A 14160-nucleotide genomic window follows, 5' to 3' on the forward strand; every position below is an offset into this window, starting at 1 on the left:
AGATTCACTCATATTAATGTCGTGTTACCGTCGACGTTTTGTAGTTGTTCAAGCATATCGAGAATCTTAGGCTTTTTTTTTAAAAAAAATCAGAAACTTTCTTTTTCCTCCCATCTTCACAAACTTTAGATAAAGGTGCCACTGAGGTTCCAGAAATTTCATACACTTATTTAGAATGAAAAAAATGAATAAATGAAAGATGTTGAGTGGTTTTTTGATGCACTAACAACGCAATGCGTAGATTAGTTTGGTGTGAGAACTTTCGCTGTCAGTGATGCTTAAAGGTATGTAATAACATTTACGAAATATTTGTAGCTAATAAGAAAGCAGATACTTCCTTCCAAAAAAAAAATCGTGTTGTAGACATTTCGCGTACGTCGAATTGCGTTGTAACGGTAGTCGACTGTACAGTTGTGTATTTTTTTTTTTTTTTTAAGTTTTGTTTTGATTCATGATATTCTACGTTTTGGACATTTTTCACATTGAACTCGGTACTGGAAATGATTATAACATGTAATTACAGCATTTGATCATATTTCAGAGTTTTCAACATAGTTAAGAAGTGCTCATTGCTTTAATTCATCTGATCGTGCTCTAACTCAGTGTTTCTCAACCTCTTTTGACCCACGGGCGCGGTAAAAGCAAATGAAAAATTTTGCGGACCAGTGAAATCTTTATCGTTTTCTTAAAAATTCATAAAATAAATAATATTAATAATAATAACTCTGGGGCCTTCATAAATGTGTGAACAAATTCAGAGTTTTGATGAACTTTTTTTTTTTTTTTTACAAAAAGTAATGTAAAAAATTAATAAAACAATAAATATCTACCCCTTTACTTAGTATCAAAGATCTGTCACAAATACGTTATAATTTAAAGACGAGTAATTATTTAAATAATGTAAGAAATTATACATATACTAAAACATGACCCATTCCGAAAATGAAGCATAGCTGTACTTATTAATTATTTACATGAAGAACCAAAATTATTCTGGGATATTACAGTTACGGAAAAACAAAATCGTTTCATAAACATTAATCAAGAGTAACAAAATAAAATGCACATGAAGTTTTTTCGGCAAATAAAAAACCAAAAGAAATTTCTAACGCTATCGAGACATTAACCGCTAACAGGAAGTGATTCTAACACTTGAATGAAAAAGCAAAAAAAAAAAAAAAAAAAAGAGCTGCACTGACAGAGATTTTTTTTCCCACTAGCTTTCTGTTATAATCTACAAAGCACAAGAATCATTTTTATTAAGGTTCTCACCTGTTGATTATTAATAATCTTATTGCCGGTGGTTTTTTTTTTTTTTTTTTGTGATTAATAAAAGCTGCTTATCGAGTAATCAAGAAAATAATGAGACATATTTTTAGTAGCGTTTTGAATGATGGAAATTTCACGAAGTAACGATAAATTGAAAAGCAATAAATGCACTTTTAAACACTTTTAACTATGAGATAAATAAATACCTTTGTGCTGAACAGTAAAGTAAGACAAAACAACGTTAGAAGAAGCACAAATTTGTAAATTACAGCAGACACGTGTTTCGGCGTTACAGGGAACGCCTTTTTCAATGCAAAAAATAATGAGCTTATGAAGGAAAAGACATCCGACAAAAGCTTTTGTCGGATGTCTTTTCATCCATAAGCTCATTATTTTTTGCATTGAAAAAGGCGTTCCCTGTAACGCCGAAACACGTGTCTGCTGTAATTTACAAATTTGTGCTTCTTCTAACGTTGTTTTGTCTTACTTTACTTTTAACTATGTTTGAAAGCCTTAAAAGCTACAAAGTGATCAAAAGCTGTACTTACTTGTAATTTCGGATAATTAATCCTAGAAAAGTGGTATTTTAATCCAATAGTGTACTTTATTCAATGTGAAAGACACATAAACGCAATCATCATTTGTCCGCCATATTGAAGTGGTTGAATGTATGTCTAAGGCAAAAGCGCATGCGCAGCGAGTCCTTCTGCGATTGCATGCTGTTTCGGCTCCTCTGCTCTATTTCCTGGACTGCATTGCACATTCAGACACCATGCTTTCACCTTAGAGGGAATATGTTCACTTGTCTGGAACCCCTGGTTATATTATCAGTGTGGAGAGGTGCAGACATGCCTTTGAAACTAACCTCTGCTCGTTTTCAGCTTCTAAGAGATAAATAATGATCTAGAATACCTCAAAAAGAAAAGAAAAAAGTGGGCTCCAAAATGGCCTCCAATGGGGGAATCGTGCTAAACACTGCAATTCATTTGACTAGGCGGATCCGTCATTTTGGAGCCTTTTTTTTAAACGATCATGGTCCTCAGGATTCGGGTCTTGGAAGCTGAAAATTTGTATAGGTGAATTTTTTTAAAGCATGTCTGCACCTCTATAAAATTTCGTTCAAATCGGAGATGGTCGGGTGGAGACGACGAGGTCATTGACATATGGAATGATTCAGTTTTTGACGCAACTTTTGCTACCTGTTACCTGCCAAAGTCAGCGCAACTCAGCTTAAAAAATGGCGAACTTTTTTTACTTGTTGTGACGTGTTTACGCAGAACAATTTTATACTACGACGTAGGCAGCACCGTGTCCAAGGGGAGGGTTTTAGGGGTTAAACCCCTCCCTTGGGGAAAAAATAAGCAAAATGAAGAAAATGTATATTTGACTTAAATTTACTTTAATGAGAAAGTTTGCGGTCAGCGTTTTTATTTTATTTTAATTTTCTCTCTGAAGTTTTTTGCGATTTACAGCTGCTAAAGCCTTACAAACTGATGTAATATTTCGGAAAAAGTATGGCGGACGAACCGCTGAATGATCTACCAATGCAAAGAAAGAATATTGCTTATTGTAAGGAGCTTATGGTGAATTTGGCATATGTTACATCTATGAAGATTCATTAGTGATTGTGCTTGGCTATGTAATTTGCATCTGCAAAGAGCTCTTTCTTGTTTAGTTTATTTCAGAACATAACAACCTGATATACATTCTACATTATAAAAGAATTTGTGAAGAGTTTTTAATATTGCAATATACTACATAGTAAACAGATTTAATTAAAAAGAAGCAAGCAAAGTTTGATTAAAGCGAATCTGTGAAACGGAGGAATACTTTGGTAACTTGTAACTTGTACAGCTAGAGGTATCCTTCAAGAATACAGCAGTCCTTACATGTGAATAAACGCCATACTGGGATCGGCAATTTGTCGTAAAACTAAAAGCTGTTAGGGAGTTGAACTCTCCCCCCCCCCTACTGGTAAGATTAAAACCCCTCCCTTCATGAAAATCTGGAAACGGGCCTGGACGTAGGTCTAACGCTTACGGGCTCTTGCTCTATAAGTTCTGCTGACGTAAACGAAGTTGATTTTGTTGGTAGACAAACACGGTGGCGTAACAGTAGAATTGAAGTACAGTGCAAATCACGATTGTTAACTCTCATTCTTGGACAAGTCCAAATCAAAACCAGTTGGAAAGAAGAGAAGCATTGATTAATAGTTCGAACAATTAGGGAATTCTCTAGAAACACAGTAACCATAGCAGCTGCTATCGACCGATCACGACACTTTTGAACCCACGGATTTAACGAGTGTCAGGGCTCCCAACACATTTTAGCTTCAGAAAAGGGTAAAAGAGGACCATTTTCAATCAAAAAGGGGACTAAAGAGGACCAGTTAGGATAAAAAAAGAGGACCTTGGGAGGACCACTCATAGTTAAACCCATGAAGCACCAAAAGGCAAATTAGTTGCCAGCTGCTAAATTTGTGAAGATAATTCGTTAATTTACTATAATAACGAGAGATACAATTCTTTTATCACCAGTGAAACTGATTCTTTTTTATCCATTGATAAAAGTGTGCAAAACATAGGGGGGGGGGGCACTTAGTTCAGCACTTAAGGCAGCCTCTTTAGAACTAAATAGGCATAATGATACATTTTGACGTCTCACTGAAGGATAGGTGAAGTTGCACGACTTCATCTTTATTTAGTTTAATATTATTTTTATGTTTTTCTGTCTTTTAATGTTTCTTAATATAGCGTTATCATACACCAAACAAATAAAAAAACTTTATTCTCTTGTTGTTTTCCCCAGTCTCTAATTTTGTTCCCATCTTCATCAGTTTCATCTAACTATTTGCTGAGAAATTTGCACTTCCTCATGACTCACACTGAAACCTAAAAAATATTGTTTTTATTTTCAACAAAGCTACAACTGAGTTTATAACAAAATTATTTTATATTTGAATTTTAAATTTAATCTCTTTATCACACAGTACATACCTTTTAGGGAGAAAAAAAAATTTAAGCACTTTTCAAGTGTAAAAAAATGTTTTTCAAGGTACTACCCTAAATTCGCACTATAAATATTACATGCAGATTTCATTTAATGCTAACATATAAATAAAAGAAATTAATATAAAAAGTATACGAAAACAAACTGCTTTTTCTACAAGAGACACTTTAATAAAAGATTTACTGTATTGAAAGTTTTCCTAAAAATGTCTGAAATGCTTAATCACAAAGAGAAGCAGATCAACTTAGATTTAAAAAAAACTCCATGATTGCAAGATCATGAGTGCTTTGAACTTTTATGCGGGTGGGGGGGGGACTGATTCCCCTCTTTAGCAGGCACCATGACAATGAAAAAAATGAACAAAAATTCACCTTTATAAAATTTTATATTTCAACTTTGTTTTAAATACAAAAACTAAGTTAAAATGTTATGCACTCAATTGTTTACATTTAATATCCCCTCCCCCATAAGAAACAGTAATAACCGAAAATAAGCTAATAATAATTAAACGTAGGTTTGCAAGTTAAGGTTGCAAAACTAAAAATTTGAATTTAAAAAAAAAATTTAATTTTTCAGTTATTTAAATAAAAATTAAAACGAGTTAATCTAATGCAGCATGTCAAAACAACTTCAAATTGCCAAAAATATAAAAATATTTATTAGATGCAAAACGATTGAAAGTTCAGATAAGCAAATTTTCACGAACCAAGTTCAATTTTGGCATACTTTCCATAAAATAAATTTATTTTCTACTAAATTAAACACAAAACATGCTAATCTTAGGTAGCTTTTGGGAAAATAACATTCGATTGGGCAAAATATTTTAATATTTTCATGATGCAAAAAGATTGAAATTTCAAACACTAAAACCCATTTTCCGCGAAGTCCAAGTAAGTTCAATGTTGCCATGATTTCCAAAATAATTACTTCGTTAATTATTGAAATTAAGTGAAAAATAAGTTAATCTAAAGTAGTATATGTCAAAATAGCTTCCTATTGTCATAAACATCAAAATATTTACAAGATGCAAAAGGATTGGAATTTCAAACGCGAGAATCAGTTTTCCGCGAAGTGCGAGTAAGTTCAATGTTGTGATGGTTTCAGAACTAATTCCTTCGTTAATTATCAAAATTAAACAAAACATAAGCTAATCTAAAGTAGTATACGTCAAAACAACTTCCCATTGTCATAAACATTAAAATATTTACAAGATGCAAAAGGATTGAAATTTCAAAACGCGAGAAGCAGTTTTCCGCAAAGTTTGAGTAAGTTCAATGTTGTCATGGTTTCCAAACTAATTCCTTCGTTGATTATTGAAATTAAACGAAAAATAAGCTAATCTAAGGTAGCACATGTCAAAATAACTTCCGATTGTAAAAAACATCAAAATATTTACAAGATGCAAAAATATTGAAACTTCAAACACGAAAGCAATTTTTCGCAATGCTGCATATCGAACCTATGTTCAGAAAATTGCACTGATGAAATATTTTTATAAGAATTACAAGCAATCTAAAGTATGCTTTAGATTGCTTGTAATGATTTTTGAAAGAATCAAGCAAATAAAGAAACTTTTCATACTTTTTCAAGCACTTGGAAAAACTTTATATTTTTCAGGAACTTTTCAAGGTTTTTCAAGGGCGTAAAATTTACGAACATATGCGCCTGTAAAAAAAATGGCGCATGCGCCACGAGATTACTTCCGAATTTATTTGCAAAAGAGGTGGTTAATTAGCTGCGTTACTATTACAGTCAACGCACGACACAACAGTCTCAAGAGCTTGGGATCCATTGAAAAAATTCGAGACGAATATTCGAGTTATCGAGATCCGAGATCGGAAAGTTCATTCGTTATTGCAAACGTGAGGCTGCAATTCCGAGAAATATCGGTAGCACCCTGCTTCGCGATTCGACGTCATGACTCTTCCCCCAAACCTCTTTTTTATGGATTTCCATGCTGCAGCGGTTGAAGGAGTAATGACGTCTACGGGAAAGTCAGGTTAAGGCGCCGCGGCCGCGTGTTTGGGTGTACAGTATCTTTGAACACAATGGAAACTTTTAAAATCTGATTTTTAAGTAAAAACAGTGTAAAAGCGGACTAATCGGACCAAAATGTTAAAAAGCGGTCTAAAGCGGACTTAACCTTAAAAAACGGACTTTGGCGGGAAAAGCGGACCATTTGGGAGCCCTGTGAGTGTGTATTTCACACGTACGAGGGCGGACCCAAAAGAAACCGGACTAATTGTGCGATGCCAATCCTAGAAGTAGTAGAGTGTTCTCCAGCTAGATGGCTCAAGTAGAGACCTTCATAAACCAGCTGTGCAAGTGGCGTCAGTGCAGTTGATAACGTCTGATCGTACTGTTGGTTTTCTCAGGTGTTGTTGCTTTCCGCCTGCGAACTAATCATGGCAGATTTGAAAAGAACACACTTTAAGCTTGAAATTTTTGCTTCCTGCTTGAAAAATCGGCTACGGAATAGGCTTACCAAATGCTTCAACAAGCTTTCAAGAACGATGCTATGAGCCGTACACAAGTTTTCGAGTGGTTTGGGCGTTTTAAACGTGGTAGTATGAATGTTGAAGATCATGCTCGCTTTGAGGGCCCTTCAACGTCTCAAAATGATAAAAACTTTGAAAAAATCCTCTAAACAATCAACGAAAGTCGTCGTTTTACGATTGACGAAATTTTAGAAGAAACAAGAGTGAGTTGGAGCTCGGGCGGGCGATCGGAAGAATGGTTCCTTCACCAAGATAGCGCTCCCGTACCCACAGCCTTCACTATTAACCGCTACTTGGCCTCTCAGGGGTGGCTAGTCGTTCCTCGACCCCCGTATGCGAAAGACCTACCCCCCTGTGATCTTTTTCTATTCCCGAGGATGAAAAAAATTCTGAAAGTGAAGCGTTTTGATGATGTAGAGGCTGTAAAAATTGCTTCGCAACGGGCACTGGACATGGTCAAAGGTAAAGAGTTCCAGGAAAGCTTCTAACAGTGGAAAAAAAGAATTAATAAGTGTATTGCATCTAAAGGTGAACACTTTGAAGGAGACTAAAGAAATTTTGTGAATAAACTAATATATAAATATTTTAAAACAAAAATCCGGTTATTTTTGGGTCCCCCCTCGTACTTGAAGTATATTTGGTGATGGCGAGGGGTCCAAGAAGGTGTTTTGGTATACTCTGTAATGGTAAACCTATCAACATATTTTTGTATATGCCATGAAAAGAAAGTAGTGTTGATTCTTTAGTTCTGCTTTAATGGTGCTAATTTTCCGTCACTCACTCTTTCTTCCTCCGATTTTCTTCGCTGTTACAACCAGGGCAGTCGAAGAGTTAAGAGTCGGACTGATTTCGGAGTTGAAAGCCGAAAGTTTAAAGCTAGGTTTTAAAGTACCAAGAGTCGGAGTTGGTCATTTTCCCTCGAAATTCGCAACTTTGCCAGTGCTTGCGGAGTCAGACCGATTTAGGTTACAGGAGTGAGTCGAAGTCGAAGGTTCCAAAATTTCCCGAAAGAAAAGTCACCAAATATTGCGGTTTTCGCTATATTGTAATGGCCGAATCTTTCACACGCTTAAGCAGATTCACACGATGAAGTCGCGTGATACTTTGAATTTCTCGTCAATTCTTTAAATTTGGCGACTTTTCTAAAATTTTCGCCAGACTTTAGGACTTCGTGAATAAAATATGACAACGTATATAAAGTACAAATTCAAAATGAAAAAAGGTTAAAAAACCAGCAAACAGCTGTTTCGGCACTCTAAAATACAAGTGCCATCATCAGTGCAAATAAATCGAGTCTGCCCAATGTCGATCGACGATCCCTCAAATTCCGGATGAAAGAACACGAAAACTACGTCAAAAAACAGGATCTCAAACGCTCCTCTATTGCTCAACATTGTTGGTCTTGTGGCCATAATTTTATTTTTTCTTCCGCCAAAGTTATTCACGAGTGTTCGTCCATTCATGATTTAGATTTTTGGGAATCATATTACATATGGAAAAATGCTAATTTAATCGTCAATGATTTGTCTAGCACTCCCCCTTTTCCTAATGTTTGGAAGTCTGTTATTTGATTTATTTTTTGTCCGTGACGTTTTCTCCTGAGTGCAACTGTCCTCTGTAGTTCTGACGTAACCCTGACGTCATCGTTTCCGGTACTGCTCTCATATCTTTTACAACTCGTCTCTCATTCCAATGTTCGCCTCGACTGTGTTTTAGTCGGGTTGAACCTGTCTTCGTTTTTATTTGCACTGATGATGGCACTTGTATTTTAGAGTGCCGAAACAGCTGTTTGCTGGTTTTTAACCTTTTTTCATTTTGAATTTGTACTTTATATACGTTGTCATATTTTATTCACTATGCAGTACAAAGTTTTCGACTACTTTTTATGTATTTAGGACTTCGTATCTCGTTAACGGGGGGACGAGGGCAAATAATTTATGCATCTAAAAGTCTCTCAATGTGCTCTTTTAACGTTTACCTCTTTAAATTCTTATCAATTCTACACTATTCGTGTGGCTCCCTGCTGTGAACGTTTTGCCTGAGTTTATTATAGAGATTCCTTAGCGCTTGGCAGTTTACTTTCTACTACCTTGATGAAGAAAAAAAACGCTTACTTGGCCACCATGTTTGCTCCTGATGCCTTCATTTTGCATTTTAATGGTAATTCTCATGCTCTTTAATGGCTTGATACTCTTATTTGGAGGACTGTTTTACATTTCAATGGAGCTTCCAATGTGGTTTAATTTCATTGGATGAGTAATTTATATTTTAGCGAAACTTTTAATGATATTAAAAAGGACCTGTTGTAGTTATTTGGCGATGTATTTTAATGGCTTAATTTATAAATTTTGAGATTATTACATTTATTGATTCTCTCCAAGAGGTTTTGCGTGTACTGGATTTTATTGATTCCGTCCTAAACATTGTTTTGTTTAAAAGTGATTTTAAAGGAAGAAATAATGTATGATACTGTCCAACCACGGATTGTATGGAATTTTCAAACGTCCAGATAAGACGAATCTATCTGAATGAGGGGGAAAAGTAAAAATTTGATGCCGGTATTCCGCTCTTTTGAATGAGACTCTGCTTCTGCAAAAGCTGGCATCGCTAAAAAATAATAGATTCGTCCATTTCCGGCTGTAAAACGGATGTTTGTCTTTCCATACAATCCGTGGTCAGACAGTATCGCCTAATAAAAAGCTTATTTAGCCTATTGACCAAACAGGATAACAAATACTAGACTAGAAAATCGCCGTCATGGTATGACGGGTGAAAATTGCTCCTACATTTGAACGAAGCCATTGCCTGCTTGGTGATATTTTGATACTTGAAATTGTAACCCTCACTCTAGTGGATGAACCCTAAACTCCATAGTTCTCCAGCAGGTGGCGTTCATAGTTGACCTCTTTTTTTTCGTTTCTTCATTCCCCTCAAATGACACAGTCTTGCCAATAAAACAGTTAAGTTGCCCGATCGAGTTCATCCTTATCACACTAAAGCCTTTCCCTGCAGGTTGAACATTACCAAATCATATTATCAAATTCGCAACTCCAGAGCTCGAATACGCTACTTTGCGGTGATTAACAATACTAAAGAAAAAGGTAAAACATTCTATTCCACGTGTTTTGTTTGGGGTAAATTACAGGCTTCCGACAGTTTGTGATGCAATGTAATTTCAGAAGAACAGAAAAGAAAGCTTCCCACAAACACGATGAAAAATGACTGTCATTCACTAAGCAAGTTATAAGTTACGGCATTTGTTTGTTTTACCTTTTTCATCCGCCATTAAAAAGTGGCTGCAGCCCCCCCCCCCTAGAGTTTATTGGAGTTGTGAATTATCATTCCGTGGCGCGAGTTTCAGCTGGTTACTAGATCATTGGCTATCTTCTTTACTAATAATAAAGCTGAAAGTCTCTCTGTCCGGAGGATGTCTGTGACGCGCATAGCGCCTAAACCGTTCGGTCGATTTTCATGAAATTTGGCACAAAGTTAGTATGTAGCATGGGGGTGTGCACCTCGAAGCGATTTTTCGAAAATTCGACGTGGTTCTTTCTCTATTCCAATTTTAAGAAAAAAAAATGTCATAAGATGTACGAGTAAATCACGAAATTATCATAACGTGGAATCGTAACATGGGCAGAAGCCAATTGTCGAGATACGAAATTATCATAACGTGGAACCGTAACATGGGTACAAGCCAACTGGCGAGAAAATTCACCACACATTATTTGTAAATATACAGGCGAACCAAGAGACCTTTTAATTTTTCTATTACGGGCAAAGCCGTGCGGGTACCACTAGTTATACATATAAGGATTCCTTGCAACTATAGAATGACGTCAGCATGGAAATCGGAAGTTTTCAAAACTGGAAAACTCTTAATATCGCTATATTTTGACAGTTTCTATGCTATGTTTATAATTTTTGAGTGTAGCACTTAAATCTGTTCCTATTCTTAGAACTTCACCGTCACTGTCCATCCGAACTACAACAGCGCCACCCTGGAGTCTGACATCGCCCTGGTGAGATTCTCTCCCGACATTCAGTTCAGTAAACGCATCCAGCCAATCTGTCTGCCCAACGCAAACTCGACCGCCGAAAACATCAGGCGAGGGAAGGATGGCGTCGTAAGTACTGTTAGACCACGCATTGTATGTAATCTGGCAATCTGCCAAGTAAAGACGATTCCATATGATTCAATCTAGCAGGGAAGATGGGAAAATAGCGATGGGATATTAATACATGCGTTTTATAATGTCACTAGTGCCTTATTCATTTATTGCATTCTCAGAAATAAAGTAAGGGGAAACAAAGATAGTTACCATGGAAACAACAAAAAGAAAATACAATATTTTCATTTCGTTCAGGAACGTAAAAGCAAAATGGTAAGCTCAAAACTTTGTTGTGAATAAATAAATGAATTAATTTTTGCCGTGAGAATAGAGATCGAATTTACTTTAGTTTTAAAAATTGTTGCTGCGAGCAAATTTTCATTTTTACAAAACTGAGGCTAAATAATAGAGGTGCAAAAGTGCACATCTGAAACAAACCAATTAACACCCCTATAAACTAATAGATACGTCCATTTCCGCCTATAAACCGGATATTAGCCTTTCCATGTAATCGATGGTCAAACTGTACCATGTTGTTTTACAAAGATTAGTAGAGGACTAGCTGCGTGCCCGGCGTTGCACGGGCTACCTAAAAAATGTAAGAGCAGTCCAGTTGATGCTTTTGTAGTACACTGACACTAGTTTCTAGACAAATGTGTCAGGGGCTGTAATAAATGCACTGAGAATCCTACTGGTCAGAAAACAAATTGCAGTAAAATTATAAGCTTGTCATTATTTTCCGTTAAAACACAAAATATGATGTCTTAATTGAATATTTATGACTTGAATTTCTCAATGAGGTTGTTTCCTTTAGTCAAAAGTAATTAATTTGCAGATTACGGCAAAATAATCGAAAAGTAAACAACTTAAACACCCTGATTACAGGAAAAGCCTTAAAACAAAAGCCTGATTTTATTTCTTTATATTCGAGAAAAAGAAATGGCAACAGATCTTTCATCTCAATGATTTTCTTCACGCTGTAAATTTTAATAAAAGCGTTCATCCGGAAAGTTGAGTTGAAGCACTGAATAATAATTTGAATGGAGGAAAGCCTTCGAAAAATATGGATTTTATTTTGAAATCTAAGAGTCATAATTAATAATTTTTAATTGATATCTCCGCTAATTATTATCGGAGGATTATGTTAAATAGCCAAACATGAAGACGGGAAGATGACGAATCCATCGATACCTGGTTCGATGGTCAGTTCACTGTCGTTCGGGAGAAGAAGCTTGGACATAGATAGATAGATAGATAGATACTCAGATTTTATATGTATAAGATTATCCATAGAGCAACAATTTAACTGGAACGCACAAGGATTATAATTTGACCAATACACGCTTGATACTAAATGCCTATCGCATTTGCTTCAGAGATTGATCTGCCTATATATGGTAATGCCCAGCGAAAGCGTTGGCATAGCTATGGATACAGCTAATTTCTAATAAATTCTCCAATAATAGTTTCTCACATCCCCAAGAGATGACTATTGGCGCCCATATAAGGGCTAAGTGAGGGCTCGAGCCCCCCCCCCCCCTCGGAAATTAGAACTTTCTTGCTTTTAGTACTTTTTTCTTTACAACAACATAAAAACATTTCTTCTCCAGGCATTAATGAATAAGTTATTAAAAATGTGAAATTTTAATGACTCTAATCTGTCCTGAAATCGAATTCCATGTGGAAAATATCCGGCTAAAAGCATGGGGAAAATATCTGAGCCCCCCCCCCCTTACAATCTTGCATATGGGCACCGAAGTATTGTTCAAGTAAATTTATAACATGTTTTATTTATTTTTTTTTTTTTTTGAAATTAAAACAAGAGTTCTTTATTTGTTGTTAGTTCTAAGGTAGATGGTGGGAGCCCTTGTGAACACAACATTTAGGGGCATATGTGTTCCCATATTCTCTCCGTAATGCTACTAATATTAGTGTAGGATATTGTAAGCATTGAAAACGTGTGTAAATATTTATAATTACGTAAATAGAGTAAGGGAAAGGGGGGGTGGACAACAAATAAATTTTGTGCCCATTGCCTTCAAAAATCATAGTCAGGCCCTGTTTGAACTACTTGGGACTTCAAGCTATCAAGAGTTGACTGAATAAAGCGTTGTGTGTGTGTGTTTAATTTAAAAAAAAATACATTTAAATCTTTCAGATAACCGGCTGGGGCGTCAACGAAAGGGGTTTGCCTTCAGAATCCCTCCAATCGGCCACCTTGCCCATCCTCGCTCGTGACTACTGCGTCAGGGCCTACAGAAAGCAGGGGAAGAACTTCCCCATCACCTCCAACATGTACTGTGCAGGATTCGAAAGTGGGGGTGTGAGCGCCTGTACAGGAGACAGTGGCTCCCCCATGGTATTCTACGACAGTTCTTCCGATCGGTACACATTGGAAGGACTCGTCAGTTACGGTGCCAAGGACGAATGTAGTGAGCCAGAGAGGTACACAGTCATCACCAAAGTGCTGCCATACTTGTCGTGGATCTTGCGTAATAAATTGGTTGCATAATAAAAATCAATATACTATACTGTGTTCAGCAAAAAGATAGCCCGGAATCAAATAAATGGGTTGCCGAAAGTTTTGCCGCTTTTTGGAGATTTTCTCTGCAATGAAAGAAGTGAACCAGTATCTGCAGTGCACTTGATGCTGATTTGCTGTTGTCCATTTCAAACACGTGGTTGATGCCGTCAAATGGCATGTTCTTTTCTTAACATTCAGTCTTATTTTTTTCCCCATGAATGCAGTATAGTACGCAGATTAGTTTTAATCAGCTATGCTGCAACGTATGAGGCCATATCCAGGATTAAAGAAAAAAAATTCTGCAAGTATGGCTTAGGGGTTGTCCAAAAAAGATGTCACGCTCTGAGGGAGGAGAGGGTTCGTGAAATTGTGACAGTTTGGGACCAGGGAGAACAAAAAGTGACATCATGCATTTTTCTGAGAATATGTTTTTGAAACATAGCATGACATGTGACAGAGAGGAGGGAAATGTGACACTTTGTAACAAGGGGTAAAATGTGGAACAAAAAGTGTCACATCATTTATGGACAGCCCCTTATTTTAGGTGCCAGTAAAAATTAGCCATCTTGCAACGAAGTTTTATTTTGACAAATAAAATTGTTTTCATTTCATGCTTCATTTTAACATGTTACATGCACTGTATGTAGTTTTGTAAACCATTATTCAACCTTAATGCAAAAATAGCATTCCAAAGGTTTGATTGGCAATTAATTCAAAATTTCCGGGGCAGGTGGGGCTATACTCGATG

This window comes from Uloborus diversus, chromosome 7 (assembly GCF_026930045.1).
Source record: "Uloborus diversus isolate 005 chromosome 7, Udiv.v.3.1, whole genome shotgun sequence".
In the NCBI taxonomy this organism is placed as follows: Eukaryota; Metazoa; Arthropoda; class Arachnida; order Araneae; family Uloboridae; genus Uloborus; species Uloborus diversus.